The sequence below is a fragment of the Triturus cristatus genome, chromosome 2_1, assembly GCF_964204655.1.
Source record: "Triturus cristatus chromosome 2_1, aTriCri1.1, whole genome shotgun sequence".
Classification (NCBI taxonomy): Eukaryota; Metazoa; Chordata; class Amphibia; order Caudata; family Salamandridae; genus Triturus; species Triturus cristatus.
The window spans coordinates 218,490,345-218,503,322 of record NC_140581.1 but is presented as its reverse complement, the minus strand read 5'-3'; positions in this window follow the sequence as shown (position 1 = coordinate 218,503,322).

The window sequence follows — 12,978 nt, the reverse complement described above, 5'->3', positions numbered from 1 at the left end:
ATCGTGTATCCTGATACTTGTCAGGATTCCTGTTATTATCCCTATTCCTGAGATTGTACCTCTTTTCAGAGTGCTCCTGTTCAGGAGACCTACCTCGGGATTGAGATCTCTTATCTTTAGAGTTTTCTTTTTTATTATCCCACTTCTTTTTAGAAGAAGTAGGTGCCTGTTTAAAATTGTCCTTCTCAGGACTGCACTGTAGTTAAGGTTTTAAAGCTTTTCCCCCCAAACTATCCCAGCCTAATTCTGCATATGCAGTGTCAATTATTTTGGGTAGTTCATTCTCCTGTTCAAATGGAGAGAACTCCCTTAGGCGTTGGTGGATTGCCAATGATGCTGCTTCCCCTTTAATGTTAGCTAGTAATATGGCTGATACCTGGTCATAGTTGTTTAACAACTTCATCCGTAAATTTAGGGCAGCTTCTGCTCCATACTTGTTTTGTATTTGTCTTAATACATCTGGTACTACTGCTAATGAAGGAATACCATGAGTTCCGGTATATTTGACAGCAAAGACTGTACCCCAAGAGGTGCAATCCTCTAACTGTGGTGTAATCCTCATGGGCAAACAGATCGTTAACAATCTGTGCTTTTCCAATGGTGTGGTATTTGGGAATACTGCTTCTAACTGGGTTATTTTCTGAGCTACCCAGAAAGGAATTTGTTCACGTTTTGTGGGCACTTTGCCCATTACCGCGTGTAATGTTTGTGGAGTAATTTTAGTTCCGGAGCTCTGTGTAGGAGTATAATTACTGTTGGCTGGACCGCTAGAGTCCTCAAGACGAAGTGTGTCATGTTTCTGTAGAGTTTTATCAACTCTTTGTGTTGAACAAGTAGTTCATCCTGTGGCATTGTGTCAATGTCTGGATGTGGTGCATAGGTCGCTAATATCGGCCATGTTGCTCCTGGAATCCATAAAGGACCAAGCCTTGCTCTTGTTTTTATGTGTCGCTATTAAACCAGAAAATATGTTCCTGGAAAGTAAGCGGAATCTCAGTCTCCTCAAAAGGAATGTAGACCGCTGGAATGTCATCATGTATGTAGTAATGACAAGTTTTTGTTACAGCATCGGCTGCTGGGAATATAACCCATGAGTAGAATACCTCTGTTTTGAAATCTTCGTGTGCCTCTATCACAAATATTACTACACCTCCTCTGGGTTGTAACCCATGTTTGAGGAGTTTTACTGTTAAAGTTTGTCTTACTTTGGGTGCAATTTCTATTGCATCTGCATCGACCTCACCAGTCTGATTAGGTCCTTGGTTTAAAACTCATTCCTCGTCCGCCATGGTGTTGAAGACACGGAATTATTGTCCAAGGAAAGGACTAAAAGGTTTTATGCAAAGGTTTTATGCACAATTTTGGGAATATTGTCCTTTCAAGCTTGATTAAACCAACAGCCAATACATAGGATATCTCGCCTACTCAGCTGTGGTGGAGTTTTTGCCCACTTACTCCAGACGTCTCTGGGTTTTGTAAGTAGGGTCTCTGAGAATAAGCACGACTGAGCTACTCAGTTTCTACTGTTGAGTAGGTGCGCCATCAATATACCATGTTGGGCGCCATGTAGTGTAGTCCTAATAGTACCCTGTCATGCAGGACCTACACTGTTTACGGATAACATATACTGTGGGTCTGGTGGTAGACTGACTCCGTGCACCCCCACCGCATCTGTTTGCCTATGGTTTGCATTAGCTAGCTCACAGTGCCACTAGAATCTCCTGCTATCAGAGAGATTCTTTTTTGGCAACCTCAGAACACAATAACCTCAGACTCGTGGAAACAATATACTACTTTTCACCCAGTCACTCGTGCTTGCTTGTTTTGCTCTCAGAGAGATACAGAGAAGAAACAGTCGAGTGTTTTTACAATAAGAGTTTATTGTACCGTAGTTCTTCTTATGTAAAATAAGTACGCTGTTACAACTGTAACACAGTAGCAGAGATATAGAACCAGCAGTACAGTGAATTAAAAGGAATAGTATTGTTCTACCATAGTGCAATAGTCACAAACATATACATAAATATGAAATGCATTTATAAAATAAAGTGCATACTCCTAAGATGCTTGACTAGATGTACCTAAGTGTACCTAGCATGTGAGTAGGTGCTACAGAGCCTAAGCCTAAGAGCCTATGAGCCAAGAATCCCGCTAGAATTGAGTCGAACCCCCATACCTGAATAGTGAGAGTGTGGGATTTCGTTCTGGACTTGATCTGGACACCCCGCAAGGGATCGTCAGACCCCTGTCAGCTGGAGTGATGGCATGCCGGAGCTGAAACGTCTCTGGTCAGTGTGTCTGTCTTGAAGTCTCGGTTCCCTCCTGCTTTCTGATCGCAAGAGGTGCTGTATTTATACAGTCTATATACGTGTGTTACCCATTGTTCTATGAGGTATGACGTTGGGGATTAAACCTTGTACTTCGATGGGAGAGGTGAAGTAGGCCTTCTGGAGAGTGTACTCATCAATTATTCATATGTGCTAAGGATGAAGTCTTAGCAATATCGATTGAGAAAAACCCACCCTCAGCATGGAACTAGGTGAAAGATTTAGTCCATAAAAGGCTACAGCCCTTATAAGGCATGATGTTCCTATAAAGCATTCTGTCCTTATTTGGAGTTATGTCCTTATAAGGCTCGTTCATATGAAATAAAGGGAGCTGATGTAGGGAAAGTGTACGATGTTCCCTGGACCTATATTAGGGTACCGATATGAAATATAACTGTAGCGTTGGCTCAAGAACCAAATTGTAAGGTTCTAATGTGAATTGATTTGACGGACCTAAATTATTGTATATGGATGGGACAATATCCTCTCCGAAACGTAAATGAAATATTAGCAATGTTGAGAAAGGAAAGCGTGATTTGTACTCTGGATTTGTGATTGCACATTACCAAATAATTCTACATCAAGAATCAAAGAATGTATTTTACAATTTTGGAGTCTGTAGATATATATTTTTGATCATGCACTTTGGACAAGTTTCTGCTTCTGCTCTTGTTCAGCATGCAGTGCTTAGGATGTTTGAAGGCATTCCTTAAGAAGCAAAATTCCAGCATATCTTGGTATGTGGAGCCAACAAGGTGAAGCATGATGAGTTAGTGTGACTTCTAATGGGTATTCTGAAAGAGGCACGCCTGACAGTTGGAACTGAGAAGTGCAAATCTGTGGGTTGCAAGGTGGAGTAGATATTTGGGGCATACTATTTTGTGTGATCGACTTAAAGCAAAAATGAAATTGGTGAAGGCTAATGAGTAAGCACTTAATTTATGTAATAAAAAACAATTGATGTCACTTTTGTGCATGACAGAGCATTATGCCAAGTTTATAGATTACTTTGCTGAAAGAACACAGTCAATCAAGAAGTTATTGATGAAAAAGGCATGGAGTGTGGGCGAGAAGCATGTGACAGGACCAAGAAATAAGGACATGTATTGGAGATGCAGTTACACTGAAACCGTATGACTCCAGAGATAAGACAATAATAGGGACTAATGCCAGTATGAATGGACCTAGGTCGTCATGAAACAAAAAATATATGGTGGAAGGGGATTGGCAGCAGTTATTCAGTAATTGAAAGGGAAGCATCAGCATATTAATAGAGAATTAGACATTTTCTGGCATGTGTGTGGGCTTGGTAGGTGCCCAAGATATTTTAAAGTCAAGGTTGTCAAATATTGGCACAAGATTTGTTGCTATGCGTTGTTTGGTTTTCACAGCACTGTGCACTGAATCTACCTTCTCCATGCTAATATCTCTGAAGTCCCCAAAATGGAATATAGGGCCAGATGCATCAAGCTATTTTGCGATCGCAAACACTGCGAATCGCAAAAAATGAGCGTTTGCGATTACAAAATAGCACCAAGCAATGCATCAACCCAAAATGCAGAATATCCCAATTAGTCGCTAAATTTAGCGATTATCAAATACAGCGAATCCTTATTTGCAAATAGAAGTTGCGAAGATGCAATACATTGCAATGCATGAAGTGTCGCAATTTGCGAAAAATTGGTGAATCGCTATTTTGCATTCGCAAAATACCACCAAATCAAACTAGAGGGTAACCAGGTGAAAACACTCAGAACAGGTGGGGAACATCAGGAAAGTATTTAAACAGGCCCAGAAGGCCTCAGAATGTTTCAAAACGGCAGCGCACTACATCATGGCAAGGAGGATGAGGCTCAGAGCAGAAGCACAGAGGAGAAGGAGGCTACAGAAGCACATTTCAGAGTGCGCATTACTGTTGGGGCAGACAGATGAGGAAATCTATGAGAAGTATAGATTGAATGCATCAATGATATATGATCTAATTGCTGATTTAGACCCACTACTGCAGTCTCAATCTCACAGGACACTTCATCCTCACCCATGTGCAGGTCCTGTGCTCCCTGCACCTCCTAGCATCTGGTAGATTCCAGGGCGTAATAGCAACAGCTGGCGGAGTGTCACAAAGTTCACTTTCACGTTTCTTCAACGCGTTTCTGGACACTATGTTTTTGCGGATGCACCAACACATCAGATTCCCAACCACCTCACTTGAATTGTTTGAAACAAAAATTGACTTTTATCAGATAGCCAACATCCTCCATGTAATAGGTTGCATAGATTGAACACATGTAGCCATATGTCCTCCCAGTGAATGAGTACATATTCAGGAATAGACAGTAATTTCATTCACTAAACATACAGGTGATATGCAATGCAAAGTACATCATCACGCACATTGTGGCAAGATACCCAGGTTTTATGCATGATTCCTACATCTTTAGGCAGAGCGGTATACATACACGTCTACTTGGGGGTGAATTTGGAGAAGGATTCCTGGTCGGTAAACACATTCCACTGTCTCATGCATATCTACATTTTATGGTGAAAGATCACAGTGACTAATACATATGCTGTTTCTCCACAAGTAACAGTGCATATGCTGTGTGTCCTTTTATCTTGACACCATACCTGCATCCTAGCACACCTAGTGAACACCTGTCCAATGCAACACACAGAACAACAAGAAATGTGGTACAGAGGACCTTTAGGCTGCTGAAAAGTCACTTTCGTTGCATCGATAAAACTGGTGGTGACTTGCAATACAGGCCAGACATCTGTAGTAAGATCATTGCCACATGTGCCATGTTGCACAACATAGCAACTGTCAGAGGCATACCAATTGAAAAATCAGATAGTGACCCCGATGAGGAAGAGGAGAACATGAACCAACAACATGCAGGAAATGCAGCGAGTGCAGCTGAAGGGAGAACGTGACGTGCAGAAATCACACAGAATTATTTTTGACGTGAGTACTAATGCAACACAATACTACAGTGTTACTTTACCAAATAGATTTATTCAAAACAACTTAAACTGTTATGTTAATGCACACTTGCATAGCCTGTATACAATGTTTCAAACACAATATGGTATGTCAAGGAACTTAACTTAAGTCCAGACAAAAGTAGTCACTGGTTGCTTCACCAGTGACAATTGCTGTGGACATGGTCACACTATTTACTGTGTCCTCTCACTCCCATTGCCCGTTCTGTGGGGGGGTCAGACGCATCCCTGTGTGAGCTCTCTTATCCTGCTATATTCCATGTGCTGCGCCTCCTGGAGTCTAGCACTGGTGCCAAACTGCTACTGTGGCTGGAGGCATCCTCAATTTCCCCACCCCCATCATCCTACTGCCAGCAACAGCATTGGTTTGTATCTGCTCCACAGCATTAGTCACTTGGACCAGTCCCTTGGCAACATCTCCACAGCAATGGCTCATTTCCAACTGCATGGCTATTGCACGTCGGGATAGTTGTGCTGTGGCAGTACTAAGATATTTGGTGGCCCTGGTGTACCCATCCAAGCATCTAAGTAATTGTGTGTGTCTTTTGTGATGTGACACCTGATCCTCCTTTAGCACCTTGCATAGGTCCCTGAGTGCCCCAGTCAGCTCTCCAAATTTGTCTCTGTTTTCCCTGTGACCTTCCTGCACAGCAGTAGTTAGATGACTTGTGCTGTCACACATGTCCCCCACTTTGCATGCAAAAGTGGAAATATTTCCCTGCATTAAACGCATGTGTTTCACCTACAGGCGCTGTACCCTTAACATGGCCCTCTGCAGGCCTTCATGCGATGTGGAAGTCTCGCCTGCACCAGATCTCAACAGTGCTGCTGCCCTGCTTCTCCGAGCTTGCATATTCCCATGTCGCAGATGTTTGCGTGGTCTGGATGTGGGTGTAAACACTACTTCTGCTATTGTGGGCTCATCCTCACTTCCCAATGCTGGCAATGGGGTCACAGTGGTCGTGCGTTTTTTTGGTGCTGGTGTGGTGGGTGTTGGTGAGACTGCTATGTCCTTTCCTGACTGGGACTCACTCCCTGGTGGTGCATTTCCATCACTGTCCTCAGACTCTTGGTTACGTGCATCTCTGATGTGGAACAGTGCATGATTATTTTGCATTTAGGACATGTTTCTTGTTTTTGAACAAAGTTTTGTTCAATAAAGTTATTTTGAATTACAGTGTGTGTGTGTTGACCGACTTCCCTGGTGCAATGGTTTTTAGCTCATCTTGTTTGCCAGACACCAGCCTTCCCTTGTGCTTTTGCCTACTACAATTCCCATAATGCATTGGTGTGTCATAAGTAATTCATGGACTGGAATACTATTTCCTGCACAAGCCTGATCTGATTTACACTGGTTTTTAGCTAACACTAAAATGTGAAAATGAAGTTGCATGCATCTTACCTTGGGAGGTACTGGGTGGTGCAGAGGAATCTATTGTTGTGACTCCAACTACTGCCTCCGGCTGCAGGGTGGACTCCACAAGGTCCTCCATGGCTGTGGGGCTGGCTTGGGTTGACGGGCTACCTCCTGTTTTTTTTGCTTCAGCAAGCCTATCCGCAACCCTTTCTTTTGCACGACTGCACAGGTCGTACCACCTTTAGCGCAAATCTCCAATGCTGCAATGAAAGTTTCCCAAACAATTTATCATGGCTCCTCGCCACCTCTTATATTAGCAACTCCAATTCCTTCTCTGAGAACTTCTTCTGCCTTTTTCTCTCCTTCAGGGGTGTTTCCTTAGCAATGCAGCTATCTGCAACAGTTTCAAAAACACAAACTCTCCCTAATTGCTGTTCTCCAGTGTTCTTCCTCCTCCTCCTCACTCTCAGTTCACAGGTAACTGCATGGGTGTGGCCACTTCCTGGTTCTGACATCATCATAGTGGATAGTATTCTGGGAATCGGTATTTGCGACTCGCAAATTGCGAGTTCGCAATTTTTGCGAGTCGCAATTTACCGAATTGCTTAATTTCACCGATCTTTTTACATGCATCGCATTTTGCGACTCACAAATTGCGATTCGGTAAAAATCGCAAATAGCGAGTTTGATACATATGCCCCATAGTGTGGTAACATATCTGGTATGGGTGATTGGCATATTAAATAAGGTTAATGGAGAGGAAACATATTTCTGCTCATACTTGTAGTTGCAGTGCCAAGTACAGGGTTTCCAGATTGCAAGTGAACATAAGGTCTAATGTGTGCCCAGCTATGTCCATGGGACAAACACCACCAGTTTGAAACTGAGCACCTGTTTTAGAGGATGTTGACGACCATCATGTTTAATTCACCTATGGTCAAGAATTTATTGGCTTTGGTGTGTGGGTGGAGTTCCAGTTCAAGGACTCTCATAGGACAGTATGGGTTTATCCAGAGCCGTAGTACACCACTCCTATAATGAAAACGTAGGGGTGCATCAAGCAGTGCAGTGCATGGCAAGTGTTAGAGGGAAGTTAACATAGGGTAATGGCGAGTGCCAATTGAGGATTAAGGAGTACAGAGCAGAGAAGAGGAGGCAAGAGATTCTGATTTCAATGCATTTACCATACAAAAGAGTGTTGAATGATGATGAGAGACAGACAGTTTGATAAGTGTAGTGTATGGTAGAGGTGGTGAGGAGGTTGGGAAGGCTTGTAGATTTCAACAGTATTTTGTTTTCGTATTTTCGAAGTCCTGAAAGATATATTTACAGGTCATCATGGTCCTGTAATTAGCTAAGATCATGGAGGGTCTGTTAATCAAAACGTTGATAGCGAAAGTGAAGTAGGGATGTACTCCTTTTTGATGGCTTATGTTGTTTGGATGGTGGGTTTCTTGCGTTCTGTTAGTGTGCCTGTGAATCCCATGGGTAGGATATCCTCACTGGCATCTTCGCTAAAGTCCAACTCTACAGTAACTGTTTGCCTCTATCCTGACCCTAAGTAAGGAACGTTCTCAGTGCCCAGGCTACGCTGCAAGACTGCATCTGTCAATGCAGCGTTGATGAAGCTGACCCTACATACAAGTAAGAGCAAGCTGAATGCTTACAGACTGCTTTCTAATCTCCTCACACTCTAGTCTGACATAGCTATTTGTAGATCATTGGATCTAATGGCTCAATGGTCTAATGCATCCATTGCAAGAATCTGTGTTTGACCAACATCATTGTTGCAGGTTTGAATCTTGTAGATTTCACTTTGATTTTATCCTTCTAAGATTAGTAAATTGAGAACCATTGAGATGGGTGATGATAAACATCGTTATTCAGTGTAATGTTTCCATTTAGTGTTAACCTGCACTTTTGAAAATCTTATCTGCTATGAGGGTTTCCAAATCTGATATCATGGTGCAGGTTTGCAATCTCGCTCCAACTGTTTTTTTGGGGGGATAGTGTAGTTGTTTAAACACATCAATCAATCAGAATTTGGAGAATGCGGCTGCTTCACCCGTGACGGTCTTGAGGCGCTATTGGATGATGCTGCTAGTTATCCTATTGGTTGAACATCCAAGTTTTGAGGTCTTTCATGAACTGCTGGAGTAATGGTGAGGCTCTGAGGTGCAGGTGGAGGTCATTCCAGGTCTTGACGACCAAATGGGAAAACGAGCTGCCTCTGCTCTTGGTCCGGCCGATGTGATGGGTGGCAGCTAAGGCGAGCAATCCAGATTTGAGTCCGCAGGCCCAGGGAGGGTGTCTCTACTGTGCTGGGAACACAGCCCTGACTGAGCCCCATGTGAGAGCTCTGACTAGCCTTGCAAAAGAGTACACCTGGGAACTGGTGGTTCATGTGGCCTGCCACTGTGTCCGAGTGCCCAGGATTGGTATCCACAGGCCCAGGAAGTGCTTCCCCAAGGTGAAAAGCCCTGATCAGGCCCCAGGTCAGAGCACCTGTGGGCCTTGGTGACTGGGGTCCATGCTCCGGGCCACCATTTCTCACAGTGTGCAGCACAGACATTTGCAGGCCTGGGTAGGACACCCCTGCTTCGCCGGGCTGAAATGCTCTGAGTGGGGCCTGATAACAGCTCAGTTGGGACTCTCATGCTTGGCTGGACCTCAGGTAGGACCCAGGCCTGGGTCCATACTAGGGCCCGGCCATCTGGTGGTGCATCATGTGGGAATGAATGAGATAGCCAGATGAGTGGGCTGTCCCAGAAGTCCGGATGAGGGCTCAGTTGAATATTCTAGCCCAGCCAGTGCTCTGGGAGGTCATATGCATTTACTTGAATGTCACTCTCTGTCATACAGTGTGCACTCGTTGCAAGACACCTTGTATTTACCCTTCACCAACAGATGTGGGTAACCTGCTGAACCTCATTTGGGAAGAGGAGCTCCCAGAAAGTGCGGGCAATAAACTAACCATCGTTGATAAAGTCCTTGCCCTTTGTACACATCTGTTGCTACTACAGATTGGATGGTTTAGTGAGGTCCTCAGATTGGCCGTCCTACCAGGTGTCGGCAATGGCACTGGTGGACCACCAAGAAGATGATCAAACTTCACGATCTAGAGAAAGTAAAAGTCCAAACAAGGTTGTTAGAAACAGGATTTCTGGTCCAAGCAGGAACCACAATCTTCGTCAGAGTAAGTCAGATAAGCACCCTAAAATAATCTGTGCTCACCCTCTGGTAGCTTGGCACAAAGCAGTCAGGCTTAACTTAAGAGGCAATGTGTAAAGTATTTTGTGCAACACTTCAGTCAGTAACACAGTGGAAACACCACAAAAAGACTCCAGTTTAGACAAATAGCATATATTTTTATGAGTAAAACAAGACCAAAACGAGAAATATCCAATAATTCGAAGTCAAGATATTCGTTTTTAAAGAATAAACTGTTTTGTAGTGCTTAGAAAAAAAGAGCACTTGACCGGGGAAAATCCAAAAGTTCAGGTCGATCGCTATGGATGGGGGATCAGATACAGGGATCAGACTTGGCCTGCTCAACAGTACCTTAGATGCATCATCGTAGATGGTGATGTGTGGAGCAAAGGCGGTGATGTGTTACTGTCGATCCATCTGATATAGGCGTTGTTTCGGTTCCAAGCTGTGCGAAGTTGAAGATGTGTCAAGAGTCAAGATGCGATGAACATCAGGGCAATGCATAGTTGTGGATCTACTGGGATATAGACGATGTGAGCAGCACAAAGTGATGCATTAGCGTCGAGCCGCGTAAAGTCAGTGATGCTTAGGAAACAGGGAACGATGCATTGCACAGTGAGAAATATGGTGTCCGCTCTTAGTGCAGCAGCGGCGATGCTCAGTGTCAAGGGAAGTGCACCAGTTCCAATCAGTGCAACGTAATTGATGCATGGATTTGTTTGGTTGCAGCACTTGGTACTCACTTCCAAGGCCCAGGAGTGGATCGGCACCACCTGGAAGAGAAGGACTCACAGCAGAAAGAGGCCGGTGCTGGTTGCAGGTTGAAGAGAGAAGTCTTTGATATCCCTGAGGCTTCAGAAAACAGGAGACACGCCAACAAGTCCTTGAAGATACTTTGGTTCTGGGATGTAGAGATGCAGGTTCCGTCCTTTCTTCCCTGGCTCCAGACTCACTACGGGGGGAATACAACCCTTTGTGTGGGGGCAGGACACATCCCTTTCAGGTGTAAGTGTCAACTCCTCCCTCCCATCCTGCTTAGGATGACCTGTGAGAAGTTGGCCTGGTATATGCTGTCCACTAGTTATAGTGGGCACCTTGTACCAGTCCAAACAACCCTATTGATTATAGGTTTAAAGACAACCTTTATTGAAAGCTACCCTAGTGGTAGCTATGGAGAGCAGCCTTCAGGCTAAGTCTTGAAGGAGTGTAAAGCAGTTTGGTTTACCAGATTATAACCTCTTGAATCACTAAATGAAAGGAGAACCACACAAGGTATATATAAAATATATGCATTTACTTCTAAACACTCACTACTAATCTCTTTATGAGATTAGAGTCCAAGACACACAATAATACAGTTCTAAAACGACAGTAAATAGCACAATATACAATGGGCCCTAGGGGCGGACCAAACCATATATTAATAAGTGGTATAAGAACCACGACTTGACTAGACACAATGTCTAGAGCACGTAGAATTGCTGGGACCCCAAGGAACCACCCAAGGTAGTGACACAGGAGACCCACGGGGCCGCGTCCAATGTGAGAACACAGGCACAAGCCCCGTACTATTCTATGGGAAAGTTGCGGTTGGAATTTTAGAAGTTAAGGACACTTAGGAGAGGACTTTGAGCAAACCCCTTTAGACTTAGGGGTTTCTAGGGCCAGCACCCATGGGAGCACCGGAGTACTCGAGATACCTCACCCAGGGAAGCCGGGTGCATAGGTGTCAAATGGTGTCGGGCATTGTCGTTGATTTCAATGGCGATCTGCTGCAAAGTGCTGCTGCCGGGAAGAAGAAAAGTGTCCGGTGTGATCCAAGCCTGGATCGAAGATCAGAAGAACCTGCAAGCAGAGGGTACAGAGTCTGGGTCACTTGCTAGTGACCAGGGGCACAATAGACGAATGCCCACCGATGTCGGGTGTTTCGGGTGCGAAGAGGTGAAGCTTGACTCTGCAGCCACGAGGACCAGGAAGTGTCGTCAACAACCAGGTGCTGGATTGGAGCTGTCCCACAAAAGATGTTGAGTGCTGCAGTGTCAGTGCTTGGATTGAACACAACAAGTCTTGGCAACAGCAACCCACGCAGAAAGAGAAAAGATGCTTCGGTGCGGACCAGCAAGGTCCTGGGGACTCCTCAAGCAATGGAGAGTCGGGGCACATCTGGAGCAACCATGTAAGCCCAATTAAAGTTAGAGTTGCCTTCACAGAGACCCACCAGTCGACGGACTAGGGATCGCGAAGAGACCTCAAGAGAAAACACAAAGGGCCAGCTCACGGAACACTTGTAGAGTGTAGGCAGGCAATCTTCAGTAGAAATGCTTCTCAGGGTCAGGGCTACAAGTAACCCAAAGCTCAGCTGCAGGAGTCACTGGAAAGCTGATGCTTCTGCAAAGTGACACGGTGTCCAGGGGTTTGGGTTGCACGGTCGCCATGAGGGATACGGGTCTCAGACTTGCTGTGGGCACTGATCGACCTCTAAGACCACGGAAACCCACCTCCTGTGCTGCAAAATTCTTCGGAGTCCAGCGGGAGCTTCTGAGATGCAAATCAGTCAGATGCATCTTTGGTGCCTACCTTGCAGGGGAGTAACTCCTTTACTCCAAGGGAGATTCTTCAGTCATCTAGTTCAATGTAGATCATCAAAGCTCCAGGATTCTGTATCAGAGTTTCGTCCAGGTGTAATCTAAAGTCCTGAAGCCAGGGGTTCCTATCTTATACCCAAGGAAGGAGTTGGACAAACTCTAGGGACCCACCTGTGAGCGGGTCAGGAAAAAAGGGTGTCTACACCCATTTTCTTTATCCAGTTTCGCACCGGAGCAGGGGTTGGTAACCCCTTCAACCGGTTTGAGGTGGACTATGCACAGGAACACTAAATGTGCCCCCAGTGCAGACTTCAAAGCACTCTTGGAGTGCACCCACCCAGCCCCAATACACTAAAGCCTGTCTGGGAGGTGGTGACACCTCCCTGTGACAGGAAACCTATTGTCCAGGCCTCCACTGCCGGAGTTTTGTCCAGCAGCAGGAGGGCAGACTCGTGTCTGTGGCTGGCAGCATCCATTTTGTGATACCAGGGCTCTG